The following is a 25,546-nucleotide window of genomic DNA, read 5'->3' on the forward strand; positions in this document are numbered from 1 at the left end:
TGTGTAACAATTATTTGAAAGATTGAGTGTAACATTTCAGAGACTATGAAGGCTGTTATAAATTCAGTCAAATTGATTCAAGTGTAATTATGTCAATTATATTTCATGAAAGCCTGTGCTTCAGTTCCATGTTCAGTGGCTTTATTGTTTGTAATGTGCCAATCTATGCTTTGTCTCTATTATGCAAATGGAAATTCTCTTCAGAATCTCATAATGCATAAAGCAAGCTCAGACTCAAGATACATTCCTTAAAATATAATCTAATGGGCATAGATAACCTTAAAACAGGGCTGATTCATAAGTAATATGTTTTGATTTGCATTATATTTGGTGATCTTATAAAGTAATACTTATGATTCAGCCTAAAATCATGTTTTTGTCTCATTCCTATGATTTATATCACCAGGTTTTGGTGCCATTAAATGACATATTCTAAGAAAAAATAGTTCTTTTGTGAAACTGATTCTTTGGTGTAAATTTCATTTTTAGTTGATAAAGCAAAATATATTAATAATTAAGGCACATAAAAAGTTTTTATGACTTCTAATATTTCATGCTAATGCTATTTCCTTATTTTGAAATTCAAATCATCTTATCTACCTAAATCAACATTTCAAGAACAAATTACTAAAGAGAGAATGTGCTTAAGTTAAAAAGTGATAACATTAACATATTTCAGTATCAACACATACATCATTTGCCAAACCAGAGGTATTTATTTCTCTTGCTTCTGTCTTATATTAAATGGGTTTGATATGAAGAGTCTTATTAAATAACATTGAAAGACAATTAGCCATAAGAATATTTTAGGTACTTGGTTTTAACATGCCATAGCCAGTTAGGCTCAATTGATGCACCAAGAACAGAACACATAACTAGGGTCAGATTGAGGAAATAGAAAAAATATGTGTTTATTTTGATGTTCATGATTTTCAATTGTGTAACAAAGAGCAATTTATTAAACTTTGAGACTCACAAAATAGTAATATTTACCTCTAAGTCTCAAATGAAATATTATATACACATTTACTAAGCAAAATGGCCATACATAAGTATCCTCCAATGACTAGTTTCATTTCACTTTCCACAGGAGAAAAAGTTGATAGCTTTATCTATGTTTTCCTAAACAGCAGGGAACATGGGAGTGTCATACAAATAAAAATCTCAGTATTTCACATGGCCTTTGTTGTCTTCTGTTAATGATGATCCATCTCATGTTGAGCAAGGGAAAATTCAGTTTTGTACTATCAGCCCTTCTTGAACCATTTTCAGTGCTGAGGTTATAGTAATCTAAGTCATTTATTTTACTGGGCTATAGCTACATATTCCAACAGAGAAAGATTTCTAAAGTAGTGCTGCATATAATGAGAAAGTTGGGGGAGTGGTCTGGAGAGCACTCAGTTTAGCTCATTGCATAACTGCAATTCTGGTCTATGTCCTCTAAAGCCTGCATCTGGCACATCAGAGGCAGTGGCAAATGCTGCTGAATAGACCTGTTTTGGTGAACTTCGAAAGTTGCTTGAAAAAGCTTAGATGTTCTTTTCTCTGTTATCACTTATTTTTAGTCAGCCTTAAAAGAAGAAGAAAAAAAAAAAAAAACAGCTAAGCATTAAGCTCTGCCTCCTAACTCTATCATAGTCTGTTTCTTTGTTTTTATTCATGCCTCTGATTGGCAGATGGGATTAAACACAGGAAAATGGAAGCACAGTTAGTTCATTTTAAAATCATACACTATTCTATTAATCTACAGTGCTTTTATATTTTTTGAAAAAATATAAAATTATTAGTGAAAATGGCAGCAAAAAATAGGTTTTCACTATTAGCATGCAACTTTATATGAAATTGCCTAATAGTATTTCTCAATATCAACTATTTTAGGTTTACTCCCAAGTAAGTTGCATACAAAAATTTGGATAAAATATGTTTCTAGTAAAGCCTCCAATCTAGATAGGGATTGAAAACACTACACACAGACTCCTAACATCCCATAATTTATATAATCCAGACATCAGAACAGAAGGCTTGGAGCGGCATGCTGAAAGCATAGAAAGATCCTCACCTTGTGCACTTTGACCTTCTGAACCAAAACTGACAGCCAATTATAAGTCTTCACTTTTGCTGCAGCCCACAGCATGACACGTGAGCATTAGCTACAGTGACAGTCTGCTCTAACTTGGCTGTCATTTGGACCATTCTTTACAGAAACCATCAACATAATTCATTCTAAAGGCTTTCCAAGAGGACCTACTTCTTTTTCTTTCTTCACTTATGCAGTGCAGAATTCAGGACAGCTTATTTTAATTTGATGACCTGACTATGATCTAATAATGGATGGCTATGACAGCTTAATCCCAAGGCTATTTATTGTCAATTAGAATGAATCCTAAATAACTCCCTTCATTCTAAACTTGACCCAAATTTGAACAGTAAACAAAATAACCCTTAGAAAAAGATACATGTTGAACCAGAAGAAAGAGTCAATGGAATGCAAATACTATGAAAGAGAGTATTCCTCAAGCAAAATTAGAAGACTGAGCAATGACAATGACATTTTGATGTCAAAAAATTGCTACTGAAATTTTGAATTGGGGAAGATATCCATGGGAGAACAGAAAGGAATATCAAGCTTCCAAATATAATGCACCATGCTATTAGAGTTAAGCTAAAATTAAATACATTTTATGGGAATAAAAAAGTTCTTTGTTCAAATATAAAAAATAAAATGTCTACAGCAGTGGAATACAACCTTCTTTGGGCTGTTATCCATAATAGATATACATTTTACCTAGGACGTCGTTATACACACATCCATCTATATCTGTTAAACAAAAGTTTCTTGAAATAATATTTTCTTTTCCGATGTGTGATGCACTCTGTTTCTATTCCGTTCTATTCTCTTATATTTAAAAAAATGCTAATCACCACCAACCAAATTGTTTTCACTGCCTCCTCAAAGGTCAAGACCCAGTTGGAAAATGACACCCCAGAAAAAAGGAGTGAATACAAAAAAGAAATTCCAAAACAAAATGTTAAGCATTTCAAAATACTAATAATCAACCTAAAAGAATAGGCAAATACATTATCAATATATGCAAAAGTAATTTACTATAACATTATTTACCACTTTCTTGCATGTGAAGGGAATGGTAGAAAACATAGAAAGGAAGAAAAGATCAGAGTGTGTGACTTATTCTTCAGCACAATCATGCATTTTTTTCTAAGCATTTCTCACTCAAGTTTATAAAATATGAACAGATAATGTCTTAATAACATTGGTGACCCTTATATTTCTAAATACTAGAAATGAAAATTGATAATATATGAAATCAAGACACAAGCAAAGTTAGAAATAGAGTAGATAAACCACATGATTCTCTTGTAGGAAGAGCTAATATTTTATAAGGAACTTGGTTCTCCAGAATTGTATTTACAATGAATTGTATTGAGATACTTTTAAAAGTCATTGTAGGGGCAGAATTGACAAGCAGAATTCTTTAGATTCTTAATGAGCCAAATATGTTAATGAGTGTTGTCAGTTTGTAGGCATACTTCCCTGCTGTGGAGAAAGATTTATTTACCTCTTTGGCAAAAGAAGAAAAAAGCTAAAGTTGGACTGACTTTCCCAGGGAACCTTTTGCCTAGAGATAAAAAGAGACCATGGAAGTTTACCTCTTTGGGACTTCCTGCAGAGTGCCCATGATCCACAAGTTGATCAGACCAAGGTCTAGAATTTATTTGTAGTTTCCTAGGCCCAAAGGATCTTGATTGCCCTTATTAGTGGGCCCGGTCTTAAACTCTGAACACTCCATGTAATCACATGTAAAATCAAATGTGCTTTTATATCAGTTCCATTGGTTCCTTTCTACATTTTGTTTAAAATTTAAAATGGTGTGAAATAAGAAAAGACAGCATGACTAAGAAGTAAAGGGCAAATATAGTTGATTGTTGATTTTTAAATTCAAATCCTAGTCTAATCAGATAGATTCCCCCAATTTATAGACCCTATCAAAAATGGGTCTTTAATGTCTCGATCACATGCTGTCTTAGTTTTCCAGGGCTGCTATGACAAATACAACAGACTGGTTGGCTTAAACAATAGGAACTTATTGGTTCACAGTTTGAAGGCTAGCTGTCCAAAATCAGGATATAAGCAGACCATGTCTTCTCCAAAGTCTGTAGTATTCTAGTGGTGCCTTGCAGGCAATCAATCTCTGCCTCAATCAACATGGTGATTTTGCCACCCTTCTGTGGACTTCCATGTCCAAATTTTCTTTGCTGATAAGGATTTAAATCATATGAAGTTAAGGGCCACCCTGATTCAATTTGGCCACATGTTAATAGGTTCTTTGAAGATCCTATTCACAAATGATGAGAGCAGGGATTAGGACTAGAACATATTTTTATGGAGGACATGATTCAGTCTCCAATACATGCCAACACAAAAATGTCTTTTAAGAAGACAACATATGTATAATGTTCCTTTCTATGTTGAAGGGGATCTTACATTTTAGAAGCAATGCTATAGGCCAAATATTCCCATTTGCTACCAGTAAACTGTCTTTTGCACACCATCAAAAGGCAACACAAAAAGAAGAGTTCATAAAAAGCCTGGTTTATATTTTGTTCTCAACTAACATAATGACTGCAGTGATTCATGGAATGAAGAAAGGATCTTACAAATTTTTAGATAGAAATGACATCAATAATTGGAATTCACAGTACTGTAACAGAAGGTTAGTTTACATGGCTACAGTAAGTAATGAATATAGACTTGCACAACCACCCTGAGATTCTCTAAGCATTAAATTCTCTTTACTTTTCTTCACACAGAAAAGGGAAAATGATGGCCATGATTTCGAAAGATATTATCTAACCTTCCTTTCTCATTGGGTACTTATGATTCTGTTTTCACAACTCAAGGTTTACCTTTGGGTCTTAGTCTTAAGTGATAAGGATTTTGGTCCTTCCCAGTTACTGAAATTGGAACCAAAATGAAGTTATGGGGATTGAGGTCATCTCACAAAACTATTACCTATTTCTTTACCCTTGTATCAATGATGGAAACCAAAACATAAATTTAAGGCTTTAAGTTATGAAGGAGGGCAATGACTCAAGCTAGATATTTTATTATTAGTGATAAGTATTCAGTGGAAGAAACCCAAAACATTTATCATTCTGATACATTAGGGATAAAAAAAAAAAAAAAAAAAAAAAAAACTAAATACACACATACATACACATAACTTGTGATGAAATAAGAATCAGGAACCTATTTTCAAGCTGTGAATTACCCTCTGTATTTTTGTGTGTGTGTGTGTGTTTTTTCTTTTCCTTGCTTTAAAAAATCAAAGGTGAAAACAACCATAACTTCAGGTGTCAGGAAAAATTCTTTAATATCAAAACCTGGATTCATTTCTATTTCAACAATAGGAGAATGATTAAGTATTATATCTTTTAATGGAATCTTCTGTAATCATTCAGTACAATGCCTATGAAGCATTTAAATGATATTCTAAAATATATATAACATTAAGTGAAAAATGAAAAAAAATGTGTTTCCTTAGCATTGTAAAACAATGTATTAAAGGATAAAAATATATCAACCTGCTTAAATTGAACTCTTCTGTGTGGAAATATAATGGGTGATTCCATTTGCTTAACTATATTAAAAAGAATTTTATTTCCAAGTGTATTGCAATATATAGATATTGTTATATATTCACATGTAAGATGACTTTTAAAAAGCAGTTTTTGTTGCGATATATTCACACACCCTACAATCCATCAAAAGTTTACAATCGGTGGCTCACAGTATAACCACAGAGTTGGGCTTTCATCACCACAATCAATTTCAGAACATTTTCATTACTCCAAAAAGAAAACTCCCTGCCCCTTACACACCTCTATTAATGACCCTTAGAAATGGTGTAGCACCTTTGTTAAAACTGAAAAAAGAATATTAAAATATTATTATTAACTATAGTCCATAGTTTGCATTAGGTGTATTTTTTCCCATATACAATACTGTTATTAACACCTTGTAATAGTGACATAGATTTGTTGTAATTAATGCAAGGATATTCTTGTATTTTTACTATTAACCACAGTTTTCATTCACAATACTTTTCACTGTGTTATACAGGCCCATGTTTTATCCTCTAGCTTTCCTTCTAACTGACATAAATGACTTTTAACTCCCTCTTTGTAATCACAATCATGCATGTAATTCAATGCTGTTAATTACATTCACAATAATTGCCTCTATCCATTTCCAAACATTCATAATCAATGTAATTTAAAATTCTGCAATAATTAAGCATCAGTTCCCCATTCTCTACCTTCATTCTATCTCTTGGTAACCTATATTCTAGACTTGAACAGAATTTCTGAGTTTGCTTATAATAATCAACTTATAGTAGTGAGATCATACCCTATTTGTCCTTTTGTGCCTGACTTATTTCACTCAGTATAATGTCCTCAAGGTTCATTCATGTTGTTGCATGCATCAAGATTTCATTCTCTCTTACAGCTTCATAATATTTCATCATATGAATATACACAATTTGTTTATCCATTCCTCAGTTGTGGACACTTGAGTTGCTTCCATCTTTTGGAAGTTGAATCATGCCAGTAGGAACATTGGTTTGCAGATGTCTGTTGGCATTTCTGCTTTCAGTTCTTTTGGATATACATCAAGTAGTGGGATTGCCAGATCACATGGCAGCTGTATATGTAGCTTCCTGAGGAACTACCAAACTGTCTTCCACAGTGGCTGCACTATTTTACATTCTTACCAGCAGTGAATGAGCGTTCCTATTTCTCCACATCCTCTCCAACACTTGCAGTTTTCTGTTTTGTTTTTTTTTTTTAATAGTGACTGTTCTGGTTCACCAGTGCTGCTGCCATCATGCAACATACCAGAAATGAATTGGCTTTTATAAAGGGGGCTTATTTGGTTACAAATTTACAGTCTGGAGGCCATGAATTTGTCCATACTAAGTCATCAACACGAGTATACCTTCACCGAAAGAAGGTCAATGGTGTCTGGAAAACCTCTGTTAGCTGGGAAGGGATGTGGCTGGCGCGTGCTGATCCCGGGTTGTGTTCCAGCTCCTCTCTCAGCTCCTGTGCATTCTTCAAAATGTTGCTCTTGGGGTATTTTGTCCTTTCTTAGCTTCTCCAGAGCAAACTCTGGGCCAGCATCTCCAAAGCATCAGCAAAAGTCTGCTTTCAATGACTATCTCCAGAATGTCTCTCTCAGATGCAGCACTGATCTCTTTCTGTCTGAGCTTTTATAAGGCTCCAGTGATTTAATTAAAACCTACACTGAAGGGGTGAGGCCACATCTCCATGGAAATAATTCAATCAGAGTTATCACCTACAGTTGGGTGGGTCACATCTCCATGGAAACAACCTAATCCAAAGGTTCTAACCTAATCAAGACTAAATACATCTGCTCCCACAAGATTGCATTGAAGAACATGGCTTTTTCAGGGGACATAATATATCCAAACTGGCATAGAGACCATTCTGTTAATGTGAAATGATATCTCATTGTGGTTTTGATTTGCATTTCCCTAATAGCTAGTGATGTTGAACATCTTTTCATGTGCTTTTCAGACATTTGTATTTCCTTTTTGTAAAAATGCTTATTCATATCTTTTATTGTTGAGTTGTAGGATTTATTTACATATTCTGGATATTAAACCCTTATCAGATATGTGGTTTCCAGATTTTTCTCCAAATGAGTAGGCTACCTTTTCACTTTCTTTATAAAGTCCTTTGAAGTACAAAAGTTTTCTGTTTTAATTTTATATTTAATTTATCTATTTTTTTCTTTCATTGCTTGTGCTTTGGGTATAAAGTTTAAGAAATCATTGTCTACTACATCATGAAGATGCTTCCCTAAATTTTTTTCTAGGAGTTTCATGGTCCTGGTTCTTATATTTAGGTCTTTGATCCATTTTGAGTTAATTTTTGTATAAAGTGTGAGATAGGGTTCCTCTTTCATTGTTTTGGCTATGGATATCCAGTTATCCCTACACGATTTGTTGAAGAAATCGTTCTGTCCCAGTTGAGTGGACTTGGTAGGTTTGTCAATAATCCATTTACCTTAGATATGAAGGTCTATTTCTGAACACTCAGTTTGATTCCATTGGTCAATGTATCTATCTTTATGCCAGTACCATGCTGTTTTGAGCACTGTAGCTTTCTAATATGCTTTAAAGTCAGGAAATGTGAGCCCTTGTTATTCTTTTTAAAGATGTTTTTGGCTATTCTTACCATTCCAAATAAATTTGATAATTGGTTTCTCCATTTATAAAAAGCCGGCTGTTGGAACTTTAATGGGATTACATTGACACTGTAAATCAATTTAGGTAGAATTGACATCTCAGTGATATTTATTCTTCCAATCCATGAACACAGAATATCTGTCCTTCCATTTATTTAGGTCTTCTTTGATTTCTTTTAGCAATGTTTTGTAGTTTTCTGTGTATAGGTATTTACATCCTTGTTTAAATTTATTCCTAGATATTTGGCTATTTTAGTTGTTTAGTCTTCTTCATTTCCAATTTGGATGCTTTTTTTTTTTTCTTGCCTAACTGCTCTAGCTAGAACTTCTAGCCCAATGTTGAATAACAGTGGTGACAGTGGGCGTCCTTGTGCCACATCTCAGAGGGAAAGTTTTCAGTTTTTCATCACTGAGTATGATGTTACCTGTGGGTTTTCCATATATGCCCTTAACCATATTGAGAAAGTTTCCTTCTTTTCCTAATTTTCAAGGTGTTTTTATCAAGAAAGGATTCTGGATTTAGTCAGATGCCCTTTATGTATCAATCAAGATGATCATGTGTTTTTTTCCTTTTCAATCTGTTAAAGTGGTGTATTACATTAATTCATTTTCTTGTGTTGAACTACCTTTGCTTACCTGGGATAAATCCCAGGTGTGCTGTTGGATTCAATTTGTAAATATTTTGGTGAGGATTTCTGCATATATATTCATTAGAGAAATTGGTCTGTAATTATCTTTTCTTGTAGTATCTTTATCTGGCTTTGATATTAGGCTTTGTAGAATGTTACATAGTCTTCTCAACTCTTGTTATTTTGGAAGAGTTTGAGCAGTATTGGTATCAATTCTTTGTAGAAAGATTGATAGAAGCATGAGTGTGAAGCATCTGGTCCTGGGCTTTTCTTTGTAGGGAGGTTTTTGATTACTGATTCAATCAGTTTACTTGTAATTGGTGTGTTGAAGTCCTCTGTTTCTTCTAGAGTCAGTGTCAGTTGTTTGTGCATTTCTAGGAATTAATCCATTTCATCTAAGTTGTATAATTTGTTGTTTATAGTAACTTCTTACACTCCTTTTTATTTCTGTGGGGTCATTAGTGATGCCCTCTCTCTCTTTTCTAGTTTTATTTATTTGCATTTTTTAAATCTTTTCCTTTGTCAGTCTACCCAGGGTTTGTCAATTTTATCAATTTTCTCAAAGAACCAAACTTATGGTTTTGTTGATTCTATTGATTTTTAATTCTCAATTTTATTTATTTTTGCTCTAATGTTTCTTATTTCTTTCCTTCTGCTTGCTTCAGCATTAGTTTGTTATTCTGTTTTTAGTTCATCCAGGTGTGCAGTTTGGTATTTGATTTTATCTCTTTCTTCTTTTCTAGCATAGGTATTTAGGGCTATAAATTTCCCTCTCAGCACTGCTTTAACTGCAACTCAAAAGTTTTGATAAGTTGTGTCTTGTTTTCATTTATTTCAATAAGTTTGCTGATTTCTCTTGCAATTTCTTCTTTGCCTCTCTGATTAATAGTGTGCTATTTAACTTCCATATATTTGTGAATTTTCTGTTTCTTTGCCTGTTACTGATTTCTAGCTTCAATCCATTACGAGAGAAAGTGCTTTGTATAATTTCAATCTTTTTAAATTTCTTGAGATTTGTTTTGTAACCCAACATGTGGTCTATCCTGGAGAATGATGCATGAGCACTTGAGAATAATGTATATCATGCTGTTTTAAGTGCAATATTCTGTATATATCTGTTAAGTTTAGTTCATTTATCATATTATTCAAGTTCTTTGTTTCCTTATTGATACTCTGTCCATATGTTTTATCTATTGATGAAAGTGGTATACTGAAATCTCTGTTTCTCCCTTCAATATTACCAGTGTTTGCCTCATGTATGTTGGGGCATGTTCCAGTTTGAATGTATTATGTCCCCCAAAATGCCATTATCTTTGATGTAATCTTGTGTGGGCAGACATACCAATGTTGATTAGATTGTAATTCTTTGAGTGTTTCCATGGAGATGCGGCCCACCCAACTGTGGGTGATGACTTTGATTGGATAATTTCCATGGAGTTGTTGCCCTGCTCATTCAGGGTGGGTCTGAATTAAATTACTGGAGCACTGTATAAGTTCAGACAGAAGGAGTGAGCTTGCTACAGTCAAGAGGGACACTTTGAAGAATGCACAGAAGCTGATAGAGTAGCTGCAGCTGAGAGACAGTTTGAAGACAGCCATTGAAAGCCAACTCTTGCTCCAGAGAAGCCAAGAGAGGACAAACACCCCAAGGGCAACTAAGAGTGACATTTTTGAGGAACTGCAGCCAAGAGTGGAACATTCTGGGAGAAAGCCATTTTGAAACCAGAACTTTGGAGCAGACACCAGCAATGTGCCTTTCCAGCTAACAGAGGTTTCCCAGACACCAGTGGCCATCCTCCAGTGAAGGTACCTGATTGTTGATGTGTTACCTTGAACACTTTATGGCCTTAAGACTGTAACTGTGTAACCAAATAAACCCCCTTTTATAAAAGCCAATCCATCTCTGGTGTTTTGCATTCCAGCAGCATTAGCAAACTAGAACATGGCACCCTGGTCAGGGGCATAGTTATGACTTATTTCTTCATGGTGGAGTGCCCCTTTCATTACAATATAGTGTCCTTCTTTGTCTCTTCTAACAGTTTTGCATTGAAAATCTATTTTATCTAATATTAGTATAACTATCCCAGCTCTTTTTTGGTTACTCTTTACATGGTTACTCTTTGCATGGAACCTTTTTCCATCTTTTCACTATCAACCTATTTTCTTGGATTTAAGGTGAGTGTCTTGTGGACAGAATGTAGATGGATCATACTTTTCTTTTTCCATTTTTGCCAATCTGTGCCTTTTTTTTAAAATTCAGTTTAATTGAGATATGTTCACATACCATACAATCATCCATGTTCACAGTAGCATCATAGTTTGCATTCATCACCCCAATCTATTTTTGAACATTTTCCTTATACCAGAAAGAATCAGAATCAGAATAAAAAATAAAAATAAAAAAGAACACCCAAAACATCCCCCCCATCCCACCCTATTTTTCATTTAGTTTTTGTCCCCATTTATCTACTCATCCATCCATACACTGGATAAGATGAGGGCAATTCACAAGGTTTTCACAATCACACTGTCATCCCTTATAATCTACATTGTTATACAATCATCTTCAGGCATCAAGGATAGTGGCTTGGAGTTTGGTAGTTTCAGGTATTTACTTCTAGCTATTTCAGTACATTAAAATATAAAAAGTGTTATCTATATAGTGTGTAAGAATGTCCACCAGAGTGATCTCTCATCTCCATTTGAAATCTCTCAGTCACTGAAGCTTTATTTCATTTCATTTCACATCCCTCTTTTGTTCAAGAAGATGTTCTCAATCCCGCAATGCTGGGTCCAGATTCATCCTGGGAGTTGTAGCCCAAGTTGCCAGGGAGATTTACAGCCCTGGGAGTCAGGTCCCACATATGAGAGAGGGCCACATCTGATCAACAAAAAGGCACTCAAGGGGAGACACGTAGGCACAATTGTAAGCAGGTTTAGCCTCTCCTTTGTAGTAACAAGCTTCATAAGGGCAAGCCCCAAGACACAGTGCTCAGCATGTCAAGCTGTCAGTCCCCAGTGTTTGTGAGAACATCAGCAACAATCCAGGTGAAAAAGTCCAACATCTCCACATCCTCCCCCAGCTCCTCAGGGGGGCCCTGCATATATATATATTTATTCTCCACCCAAATTACTTTGAGATGTGTTGCTATTTCACTCTAATCTACACAAACCTACCATATCTCACTTCCTATTCAAAGTTCCATGTAATTGTGGAGTTTGAAAAAAAATGTAGAAGTTATAGTGTTTAGAAAATATAGATCCTGCAGCAAATAAACATTTCTTCCCTTGGTCTCACATGGAAGTGGAAGTTTTAGCACACAGTCAGTTTCAACTTTTACCCTTTGGCCCTATTTGCCCTAGTCTTAACCAAATCTGCTTCATTCATATGTCTAATTGAAGTCTGGGCTGTTTTTCAGCTTTTTTTTTTTTTAAACAGTTGCTGTATGTGTTAATACTGGCATTCATACCTGCCAAGATTTAGCTCTGAGTTTCAGGTGTCACACAGATACCCAACGTTCCAGAGACCAATCACATTATACACCAAGGCATCAACATCTAAGAGTTTGGAGATAGCCATTACAATTCAGGAATAGATTGGACTGCTGTAAGAGCTTACAACCTAGGGACCATTACAATAATCATTTCCCTGTTAGGCTGTGCTCTAAGATTCAATCCTGAGTTTATACATTTTAGTTAGCCCATATCAGTGAGGCATTATAGTATTTGCCTTTGTTTCTGGTGTACTTCACTCAAAATGCTGTCTATAGGATCCATTCACCTCCTTGGGTGTCTCACAACTTCACTCCTTCTTGTAGTTGCTCAATATTAACATTGCATGCATACACCACAGTTCACCATTCTGTTCCTCAGTCAGTGTATTCTTAGGCCACCTTCACCCACAGCAAATCATGAATACTGCCTCCATAAACACCAATGTGCAAATGTCCATTCATGTCTCTGCTCTCAGATCTTCCAAATACATACCCCATAATGAGGTTGCAGCATTTTATGGCCCCAACATACTTAGCTTCTTGTGGAAACACCACAGTGACCTCCAGAAAGGCTACACCATTCTGCCTCCTCATCAACAGTAAATAGGTATATCTCTCTCTCCATGTTTTCTCCAGCACTGTTACCCCTATTTAATTTTTCCTACAATTTAATAGAGATATTTTAATATAACATACAGTTATCCACAGTGTACAATCAGTTGTTCACAGTATCATATAGATGTACATTTATCACCACAGTCAGCACTTGAACATATTGATTACCATGAAAAAGTTTTTTTTTAATGAATAATAAAAAAGATAATAATAAAAAGAAAAATAAAGTGTCTTACAATACAATGTATTAGTAAGGACAGAAAATAACACCACTACCGAGAATTCCATATCCCTCCCTTATATACCCCTCTCATACACGTTTAACTTTCGTATATTGCCTTTGTTACATTTAATGGAAACATTACAATGTTACTGTTGATCATAGACTCTAGTTTGCTTTGATTATGCTTTTTTCCCAAATACTATCCCTTTTTCAACACTTTGCAAGGTTGGCATTCATGTGAGGACATTTTTATATTTGTACATTTAGTAACGGTCATTGGCCACTCCAGTTTTTGCCAAGTTATACAGTCCCAGTCTTCATCATCTATCATTACCTCTGGTGTCATACATTTCCCCTTTCCTACCTCTTTCATCCTTACTCACAGACATCTTTACTCAGTGTACTTACAATATTGTGCTACCAACACACAGTATTATGCTATCTATTTTTGGATCTATACAATCAATACTTCTGAACATTCTGCAGTCCTTCAGCATCAAATGCTTGATCTCTACCCTCTTTCTATCTCCTGGTAGCTTGTGTTATCAGCTTTTAATTCTTAAAGTTTGCTCACTAATGTTAGTTCATATAAGAGAGACCATACAGTATTTGTACTTTTGTTTCTGGCTAACTTCACTCAACGTAATGTCCTCAAGGTTCATCCACATTATTATATGTTCCACATCTTTGTTCTGTCTTACAGCTGCATAATATTCCATCATGTGTATGTACCACAATTTGTTTATCCACTCATCTGTTGATGGACATTTGGGCTGTTTCCATCTCTTGGCAATCATGAATAATGCCTCAATAAACATCAGTTTACAAATGTCTGTTTGTGTCTTAACTTTCAGTTACTTTGAGTATATACCTAGCAATGGAATAGCTGGGTTATACGGCAGATGTATACTTAGCTTCCTGAGGAACCTCAACACTGTCTTCCAGAGTGGTTGCACCATTCTACATTCCCACTAACAATGAATAAGTGTGCCTCTTTCTCCACATCCTCTCCAGCACTTGTCATTTTCTGTTTTTTTGGATAATGGCCATTCTGTTAGGTGTGAGATGATATCTCATTGTAGTTTTTATTTGCATTTCCTTAATAGCCAGTGAAGTAGAGCATTTTTTCATGTTTTTGAGCCATTTGTATTTCCTCTTCAGAAAAATGTCTGTCCATGTCTTTTGTCCATTTTTTAATTAGGTTGTTAGTCTGTCTGTTGTCGAGTTGTAGGATTGCTTTCTATATTTGGGATACTAAACCCTTATCTGATATGCACTTTCCAAATATTGTCTCCCATTGTGTAGGCTGCCTTTTTACTTTTTTAACAAAGTCCTTTGATGTACAAAAGTGTTTGATTTTGAGGCGATCCCATTTGTCTATTTGTTCTTTGGTTGCTCACACTTTGGGTGTAAGGTTTAGGAAACCACCTTCTATCACAAGATCTTTAGGATATTGCCCTACATTTTATTCTAAGAGTCTTATGATCTTAGCACTTATGTTTAGGTCTTTAATCTACTTGGAGTTGATTTTTGTATAAGATGTGAGGTAGGAGACCTCTTTCATTCTTTTGGAAATGGATATCCAGTTCTCCAAACACCATTTGTTGAAGAGGCTGCTCTGTCCCAACGGCTTTGGCTTGATGTCTTACCAAAGATTAATTGCCCATAGAAGCCAGAGTATTTCTGAACACTCAATTAGATTCATTTTTCAGTATCTCTGTCCTTATGCAAGTACCATACTGTTTTAAGAACTGTAGCTTTGTAGTATGCTTCAAAGCCAGGTAGTGTGAGAACTCCCATTTTGTTCCTCTTTCTCAATATATTTTTGGCTATTCAGGTCACCTTGACCTTCCAAATAAATTTGGTTATTGGTTTTTCTATTTCTGCAAAGTAAGTTCCTGGTATTTTAATTGGTATTGCATTGTATCTATAAATCAGTTTAGGTAGAGTTGACATCTTAATTATATTTAGTCTTCCAATCCATGAACACAGTGTGTACCCCCATTTTTTTTTTTTTTTTAGGTCCTGTCCAATTTCTTTTAGCAGTTTCTTCTAGTTTTCTTTGTATAGGTCTTTTGTGTCCTTTGTTAAGTTTATTCTCAAATACTTGATTCTTTTAGTTGCTATTATAAATGGATTTTTTTTATTTCTTCCTCTTGTTGCACATTACTTGTGTATAACAACACTACAGATTTTTGAGTGTTGATCTTGTAGCCTGTCACTTTGCTGTGTTCATTGATTAGCTCTAATAGATTTGCTGTAGATTTTTCTGGATTTTCTACATATGGAATCATGTCATCTGCAAACAGAAAGTTTTACTTCTTTCTCTCCAATTTGGATGTCTTTTTCTTTTTCTTGCCTAATTGCTCTAGCTAGAACTTCCAGCACAATGTTGAATAACAGTGGTGACAGTGAGCATCCCTGTCTTGTTCCTGATCTTAGAGGGAAAGCTTTCAAACTCCCCAATGAGTATACTGTTAGCTGTGGGTTTTTCATATATTGCCTTTATCATATTGAGAAAGTTCCCTACTATTCCTATCCTTTGAATTGTTTTCATCAAGAAAGGGTGTTGAATTTTGTCAAATGCTTTTTCTGCATCGATCAAGATGATAATTTGGTTCTTTTGCTTTGATTGATTGATGTGGTGTATTATATTACTTGATTTTCTTGTGTTGAACCAGCCTTGCATACCTGGAATAATCCGCACTTGGTCATGGTGTATAATTCTTTTAATATGCTGCTGGATTCTCTTTGCAAGTATTTTGTTGAGAATTTTTGCATCTATATTCATTAAAGAGATTGGTCTATGATTTTCTGTTTTGTAGTATCTTTGTCTGATTTTGGTATTAGGGTGATGTTGGCTTCATAGAATGAGTTGGGTAGCTTTCCCTCCTCTTCAATTTTTTTGAAGAGTTTGAGCACGGTTGGTATTAATTCTTTCTTGAATGCTTGGTAGAATTCACATGTGAAGTCATCTGGTCCTGGGCTTTTCTTTTTTGGGAGCTTTTTGATGAGTGACTCAATCTCTTTGTGATTGGTTTCATGAGGTCCTCTATTTCTTCTCAGGTCAATGTTGGCTGTTTACACATTTCTGGGAAGTTGTCTGTTTCATGTAAGTTGTCCAGTTTATTAGCATATAATTGCTCATAGTATCTTCTCATTATCTCCTTTATTTGTGCAAGTTCAGTAGTTATGTTTCCTTTCCCATTTCTGATTGCATTTATTTGCATTCTCTCTCTCTCTCTCTCTCTCTCTCTCTCTCTGTCTCTGCCCCCCCCCTCTCTGTTAGCCTAGCTAGAGGTTCATCAATTTTGTTGAATATCTCAAAGAATCGGCTTCGGGTTTGGCTGATTCTCTTTACTGTTTTCCTGTTCTCAGTTTCATTTATTTCTGCTCTGATCTTTGTTATTTCTTTCCATCTGTTTGCTTTGGAGTTTATTTGCTGTTCTTTTTTTTGGTTGCGGTTTGTATGAAATATCATTTGCTTTGGGGTTTATTTGCTGTTCTTTCACTAGTCCCTCCAGGTAGACAGTTAATTCCCCAATTTTTGCTCTCTTTTCTCTTTTAATATAGGCATTTAGAGCAATAAATTTCTCTCTCAGCACTGCCTTTGCTGCATCCCATAAGTTTTGATATGTTGTGTTTTCATTGTCATTTGCCTCTATGTATTTACTAATTTCTCTTGTAATTTCTTCCTTTACTCACTGGTTTTCTAAGAGTGTGTTGTTTGGTCTCCATATAATTGTGAATTTTACAATCTTCTGCCTGTTATTTATTTCCACCTTCATTCCATTATGATCTGAGATAGTGTTTTTTATAATATCAACATTTTTAAATTTGTTGAGACTTGACTTTTGACCCAACATGTGGTCTATCCTAGAGAATGCTCCTTGAGCACTTGAGAAAAACATGTATCCTGCTGTTGTGGGGTGTACTGTTCTATAAATTTCTATCAAGTCTAGTTCATTTATCATACAATTCAACATCTCTGTTTCCTTGTTGATCCTCTGTCTAGATGTTCTATCCATTGATGAGAGCAGTGTATCGAAGTCTCCAAATATTATTGTGGAGTTATCTACTTCTCCTTTCAGTGTTCTCAGTGTTTGCCTCACGAATTTTGGGTCACTCTGGCTTGGTGCATAAATATTTGATTGTTAGGTTTTCTTGATGAATTGACCCTTTTATTAATATATAGTGTCCTTCTTTGTCTCCTTTAATTGTTTTTACTTTTGAAGTCTACTTTGTCTGAAATTAATATAGCTACTCCTGCTTTTTTCTGGTTGCTGTTTGCATGAAATAACTTTTTCCAACCTTTCACTTTCAGCCTATTTTTGTCCTTGTGTCTAAAGTGAGTTTCTTGTAGACAGCATATAGATGGGTCCTGTTTTTTAATCCATTCTGTTAGTCTGTGTCTTTTTATTGGGGAGTTTAATCCTTTAACATTTAGTGTTATTACTTAAGGGCAATACTTTCTTCTATCATTTTGTCTTCTGGATTTTATATGTCATGTCTTATTTTCCCCTCCCTCTCTCTTTATCCTTTCTGATAATCTTCATTTCTACACTCTTCTCCAAACCTCTTTCTCTGTCTTTTCCTATCAGCCTATAGCACTCCCTTTAGTATTTCTTGTAGAACTGGTCACTTAGTCACGAACTCTCTCATTGTCTGTTTGTCTGAAAATATTTTAATCTCTCCCTCATTTTTGAAGGACAGTTTTGCCAGATATAGAATTCTTGGTTGGCAGTTCTTCTCTTTCAGTATCTTAAATATATCATACCACTGTCTTCTCACTTCCATGTTTTCTGTGGAGACATCTGTACATAGTCTTATTGAGCTTCTCTTGTATGTGATGGATTGCTTTTCTCTTGCAGCTTTCAGAATTCTTTCATTGTCTTTGACATTGGACATCTGATCAGTAAGTGTCTTGGAGTAGGCCTATAGGGGTCTATTCTGTTTGGGGTATGCTGTATTTTTTGAATCTCTAATTTTCTGTCTTTCATAAGAATTGAGAAATTTTCAGTGATTATTTCTTCTATTATTCTTGCTGCCCATTTTCCCCTTTCTTCTCCCTCTGAGACACCCATAACATGTATATTTATGAGTTTCATGTTGTCACTCAGCTCCCTAAGACCTTACTCATGTTTCTATTCTTTTCACCATCTGTTCTTTTGGGTGTGTGAATTCAGATATCTGGTCTTCCAATTCACCGATCCTTTCTTCTGTCTGTTCAAATCTACTGTTGTATCCCTCCATTGTCCCTTCATCTCCTCAATTATTCCCTTCATTCCCATAAGTTCTGCCATTTGCTTTTTCAAGTTTATGAATTCTTCCTATGGTCATCCAGTGTCCTTCTTATATCCTTCATCTCTTTTGCTATGTCTTCCCTCAGTTCATTGACTTGATTTTTGAAATGATTTAGTTTTGTTTGAACATCTCCAATTAGTACTTCCTTCAGCTCACTGAATTGATTTAGCAATAATTGCTTCAACTACTGTATCTCAGTTGAACTGTTAGTTTGTTCCTTTGGCTGGTCCATATTTTCATGTTTCCTAGTATGGCTCATTATCTTAAGGTGTCTAGGCATCTGACTTTCTTGATTAGTTTATTCTGGAGCTTGTTTTCACTCTGTCTTTGGCTTTGTTCTTGAACCCTTGGTGTTCAGTTCAGCTTATTCTAGACCTTTAAAGTAGACCTTTAACTTAGATTCTGTTTAGTTGATCAGAGTTTTTCACCTCATTTTTTCTGTTTCTTGCCCTGCCTCTATGTAGTCTTCTTGTGTGATGGTCTCCTCAAATATGGTCAACCCCAGTCAGGTTTTTCGCAGTCCAGAGAGGCCCAGGTCCCTGGAAGAGGGTATAGAGTTTCCCTGAGAATGAGACCCTCCTGTGAGGCTGTTAGAGTCTATGCTTCTCCTATGCTGTCCAGCAGGTGGTGCTTGCCAGCCCACAGTTACCCCACCAATATAAGGCGGTGTGGAGCTGTTAGTTCTCCTGGTGACCCTGATCATGTCAGGGGTGTCACTGACTGAAGCTTGTTTCTGAATTCCAGCCCTTGGGGTCTGAGTTCCCATAAGGAAGGCTGTCATTAGAGCTTGGCCATGCCCCTCTTTTCTTGGGAAGTTATGGTGGTTAGCGAATTTTCTCCACCACTAGACTTATTGCTTTGTCTCTCAGAGCTATCTTTGCTCTGCTCTTGCCTGGGCCACACTTAAAGTCTTTGAGGCTTTCTATAATGGGATTCTCAGAATAATTTTTTTATAAAAAGAGAAAAAGATTTTTTTTAAAAAAGGAAGGAAGAAAAAATAAAGAAATAAAGAAAAAAGAATCCATAAGATAAAAGAAAAAAAGAACAAGAAAAAAAAATGGGCCCACTAAGAACTATTTACACTCCTTGCAGATCTAATGTGCTATTGAAATCCTAAGAGACAAGGAGTTGAGGGCCATTAAGGAACAATAAAGAAAGCAGAGAAACTGGCTCTTCAGACAAGGGTCCAAGCCCTCTGGATTTGCATATGCACCTGAATCTGTTTGAGCCCTGCCCTTCTCCGTATTATGTTCACCTGAACTCCAAAAAAGTCTGTTTTTATTTTTATTTTTATTTTTATTTTTTTTTTTTTTTTTTTTTTTTTTTTGCTATTTTTGCTAGCCCTGTCTCTTCTCCACTGGGCTGACAGCTCCCAGATTCTCCAGTGTCTGGTCTCAGTCTATCTATGTTTGGAGTTTTTGATCAGCAGTCTGAGTTTTCAATCAGAGCTGCAACTTTAGTTCTCCCTCCTGGTTCCCAGCACTGATGGCCCCTCCTTCCATGGGACTGTGCCTGGCATGGAGGATCATGGGTTCCCTGGCAGCGAGAACTTACAGATTTCGCTGATCTCAGCTGTTCCACGTGTTTGTGAGAGTTGTATGAAGTATGCCCAAAGTCAAATTGCTCTGCGGTGTCTGGTCCACACAGTTCCTGGCTTTCTACCAACTGCCCTGGGGGAGTAACTAAAACCTACATCTCACCACTCTGCCATCTTGCCCCCAAGGTCCCAATCTGTGTCTTTTGATTGGGGTGTTTAATCCATTACCATTCAATGATATTACTTTATAGGCTGTATATAAGATGACTTTTAATCAAGGTAATACATGTTTAAATTCTAAAGTCCCCAATACTGTTGTATGTAAGACATGTATGTAATTTTAGTTTTCTAAAAAATATAAAACTAACAAATAGAGAGCAAAAAAAGTCAGACACCTCACCAATCAGAAAAATGTGAATTAAATCAGTACTGTGATATCATCTGATATCAGTTAGGTTATTAATCCTGATAAATTTTAGTTTTGTTGGAGATAGAGTGATACCAAAATTCATAAATTACTCATGGAAATATATTGTGCTGAAGACATTTTGGAAGGAAATTTGGGAATATTTGGGAGAGTTGAAGACTCAATTGTTCAATTTCCAGGACTGTACCCTAGGAAAGTGATCCAATATATGCAGAAAGAAAAATGTATGTGTTTTCTTTGCAATATTATTTTCAACAATGAAAACTTGGGAATTCCATGCAGTAGTTCATTGGGGAAATTAATGACTAAATTGTCAAAATCCATACAAAGAAAAACTTATGAACCAGTTAAAGAATGAGTGAAATTGATCTAAATGCATCTAAATGAGTTAATGCTGAATACAATATTATTTCAAAAGCAAGTCTCAAGAAGATAGCTACACTATGATAATATTTGTATAAAAAACATATTTTTTAAAGATATCAAAAATCAATATAAAGCAAAGAGAAAATTCAACTGAAGAATAATGACGGAAAGGAGGGAGGGATGTGGAAGAGGATGAACCTGTCAAAAATTGACTGCATAAAACTTTGAGGTAAATGTCACAAAAGGTATGGCTTTATTTTACTTGAGTTAAAACTATGTGGGTGTGTGTTATAATACTGTCTCTGCTTTTTTATATATTAGAAGTTCTTTGCAATAAAAATAAATTTGTAAGAGAAAATTTTAAAAAGTTTACAGCTAAAATTAATTCAACTGATTTAAAAGTCAATTTACCTTTCTTTAGTCTTTACTGTGATGATTTTATCTGAAAAGAAAGCATTACATGTAGATTAGGTCATGTATGAGAATTATCCATTTACATTAAGTGCAATAAAATAAGAAGCTGTTTCCACTTATGCTGTAAATTCAGGCAAAAATGTTTCCTTGTGTTTTCTTTTGTTTTCTGTAGGAGGAATGTATTTGGTGCAGGCGTACACAGTGTTGCCCTGCCAAAGAAACATCTAACAATATTATCTGATGCTTACTTTCAGCACTCCAAACTAAAGCTCTCTATAAAGGTTTGTCCTCTACCACTATTCTCCTCATCTCAGTATCTGTGACCTTTTTCAACAATAGATTAATTTAATACTGGTCTTCTTCACAAAAAATCAACTCTACCTACTGTGATGGTGATGAAGGAAGATAAATGATTTGATAAAAACAGAATAACCTCATTACTTCAGATTTTAACAAAATAACATTCTAGACAGCTCAGTAAATACATTAATATGAGCACTGGAAAGATGAAACATCCATTTTGAACTTAAGCATTTTATTTTAAATGCAGAAGTACCTTATGGAAACTATTTTTGATTGTGGTCTTTTCTTAATCAATAGTATGTTATTAAAGACCTGAAAAGTAATGACTTTTTGTTTTTTATATATAGCTGATTTCTTGAAGGAAATATTTTCATTTTACTTTTCCTACATAAGAATTATGTGTACATTTGCTTAAATTTACATTTACTGAGAACTTTTACATGTGCTAGGCAGGCATTATGCTTAAAATCACTTACAAAATAGTAGTATGTTTTATAGAAAAGAGGATTTTAAGCTTAGAGAGGTTTAATATTTCATCCAAACTCTCTATACCTGGTAAGTGTCATACCATGAATCAAAGCGCAGGCTGCTAGGCGTGTTTGGGCCTGTTGTGCCCTGCCAAATATTGAATAACATGTGAATGGTACTGCAGAAATGTGCAGTGAGCAAACCACGCAAACACGCAAAGTAGTACCGAACCAAAATGTACTATTCTACCTTCTCTTCCAGCTGTCTGAGAAACCCTGGCTTGGATGGGCCACTGAGACCTACCTCATTTTGAATGAGATGGCTTTTCTACTTTTGTGACTAGTCTGAGAGTTGACTAAACCAGAGACCTTCCTCAGATGGCTCTAATTGTAGGCACATTGTTCTAATCCCTGATCTGCACTGACCCACCTCTTCAGATAAAACTTGTTGCCATCAAGCACAGAATAAGCAGATGAAAATGCTTTTTACATTATAATGATGGTGCTTCTTGTTTTCATAATGACTGACCTTAGGGAAAACTGCTGAAATAGGTACTGGTGAAGAGGGACTTCAACTTTTTTTTTCATTCATGCATTCATTTATTCATTCATTCAATAAATATTTAATGAAGACTTCCTAAATAGTAGTCACTGTACTAAGTGATTGGGGATACATCAGTAAGCAAAGCAAAGAGGAGTTTACAATCTAGTGAGAAGGAAAGGCAAACAATAAACAAAAATTATTTAAGCATTTATAAGATGATAAGTGCAATGGAAAATAGAAGTAATTTAAGGTAGGTGACAACAAATATGCAATGGAGGACATAGGCTGCAGTTTTAAATAAGTTGACCAGAGTGGTCCTTAGTGTGAAAATAGCAATCATCAAAAATCTGGAGATGAAAAACTGAGGGATATGGGTTTCTAGGGAAAGCATGTCTCAGGCATAGAATCAGCAGTACAAAGGTATTAAAACTGGGCCTTGTCTGGCTTGTTCGTGGAACATCAATGAGGCTGGATTGCAGTGTGTGAACAAGACAGAGGAGATAGGGCCAGAGCAGCCAGATGATGTAGAGAGAACCATGTTTGTGTATTTGTTTCAACTGCATTAATTTTTACAGTAAAAGTTTCTATAGATGAACAGTAAAGTATGTCTGTGTGAGTATAAATGTACTAGAATATGTTCTTATCCAAATATAAGACAGGTAGCCATACTTTTGTTTTTGAAGAGCACAGAGAGAAATAACTATTATATGAAAGGACTGCCTCCTTCAGGGCTTCTGGTTATAAGAGAAAAATAATCCTATGTATTTTAACCTACTGCTAGTCAGGGTTTCTATTGCTGTTAGTGGAATTCAGTTGTAATTGGGATACAAAAAAACATTTAGCCTGTTTGTCAATGAGTAATAATATTAATCTTTGTATACATTTCTGACATTTTTCCATATAATATATGTATATAAGCTATAATTTAGGTTACTTCTATTTATGTTTTTACTAAATTCATCGAGTTTTTTTTTTTTTTTCCTTCAGGAGACAAAATGCCAGAGTGAGCGAATGAACAGACCTCTGCTTCAAAGCAGATAGAACAGGACAGGGGCACGGTGTGGGGGTAACGTTATTTTGAAGCAGTCCTCCATGATCGCAATCATTTCAACTTTTTTGCATTCCATTAACATCAATATTTTGTTGAGTAACAGGAAGATATATGGCTTTTCAAGGATCTTGGCTCTATGCCCAAGCATTAATGGCAACCATGCCCAATTGTTGATAATTTTGGCCACAATTTTTCCCTTCCCCCATTCTATGTCACACAGTTAAATGATTTCAATATAGAAAAGATAATGTATGCTGTACTAAGATATGGAAAGTTAAAGTAGGTTTTCCACATCTTACTGACATGTTCACCCTAGTTTCCTCTCTGCCATTATCTTTCATGTGCTATAAGTATCTCCTACTCTATAGAATAAATGGTTTTATACTTTAAAAACATATTGGTAAAGTTTCATGTCACAATCAACTTAACTGTGTTGAAAATGACAAGTTGTGTTCTATAATACTGAGACAGTAATAATTCAAACCTGGTGTCTATTTCTGGCCCATACACTGCTCTTAATGTGTTTTTTCTATTTATGATTTCAACAGATACACTGGATTAAATTGTAGCACTCTGTCATAATGCTGACTGTGCTTTATTATCCCACTCTGTTCCAGTTTACCTTGCAAAAGATATGGAAACAGACCAGCCTTAGCAAACACAGCATCATTTCTCATTGACCCAATAAGAAATGTTATTTGTCTTGCTGATTTGAGTGAAAAGCCACGTGTAGGAAAAACACAAAATAGTTACCAACTGCTGTTTAATCTTCATCTCCTTTTTTTTGTACTGAAAAATAGTACCAGGAGGTAAATGCTAAAGCCTATCCCTTCTTTTTCAACCAGATATGGTCATTTTTCAAAGAGATTGAACTGTACACCCACTGACAAGTAGCTACCTAGAAACATAACGGACGCATAGGTCCCTGATACTTCAGTGCCTCAAATTGAAAAATTTACATTAAAAATCATATACTTGGAAAACAGCATACTTCATTTTCCTCAATAAAAACTGCATACACTTTGAATATGTATTTTTCTTCTTAATGGAAATCCCATGTCTTTCTGTCAGGATTAGCTCACGTGACCTGTAACTAAACTTTTGATCCACAGTTATATAAAATTTAATGTGATAAATGTTAATCTACATATTTAAAATCAATAGTTTAAAGCCTTTAATTTTATTTCAAAAAGGTGAAAAGGCTTTATAAGTAATGTTGAAGTTCTTATGGTAACTGGTCTTAATGGGACCAAAAGGAGATATTTCTTCCACTATACAAAATAATACATTTAATTCAAGAATAATTCAAGATGAATTTAATGTAAAATCTAACCTATTTATAACTTCAGAGTGTTGTTTTTATGTTTTTTTGTAATTTGTACTATAAGTCACAGATGATTGTTGAAAACAAACATTTTCTTGATAACTACCTAATTTGCTGTTAGGAATCTGTTATTATTTGCTGTCATATTTCATCATAAATTTATTTAAAATTATGCTATGATAATTTCATTTATCCACCCCATCTTCCAGGAAATCATACTCTTGGATTGCTCCCTTCTAAATTTGACTCTAAATGCTAAGAATTCTAATCAGCAAAGTACTATGCACAAAAAATAATGTGCACCATAACACTCCCTTGCTATGCCACACCATGTGGTCCATGTTCTCTTCTCTGAGGCTTTGCACACTCAAAAAAACAAAAAACAAAAAACAAAAAACAAAACCTACACTTCTCTCTAGATTCTTGCTGATTCCATAAACTTATTTTGATTTCTAGAAGTTGAAAGCTGAAATTCTGTGATCATTATTATAAACTTCCTGGTGCAGAGGGTAGGGAGTGGATGTTATTATTTAAAACACCACTGTTTACTCTTTG

This window comes from Choloepus didactylus, chromosome 12 (genome assembly GCF_015220235.1).
Source record: "Choloepus didactylus isolate mChoDid1 chromosome 12, mChoDid1.pri, whole genome shotgun sequence".
Lineage (NCBI taxonomy): Eukaryota > Metazoa > Chordata > Mammalia > Pilosa > Megalonychidae > Choloepus > Choloepus didactylus.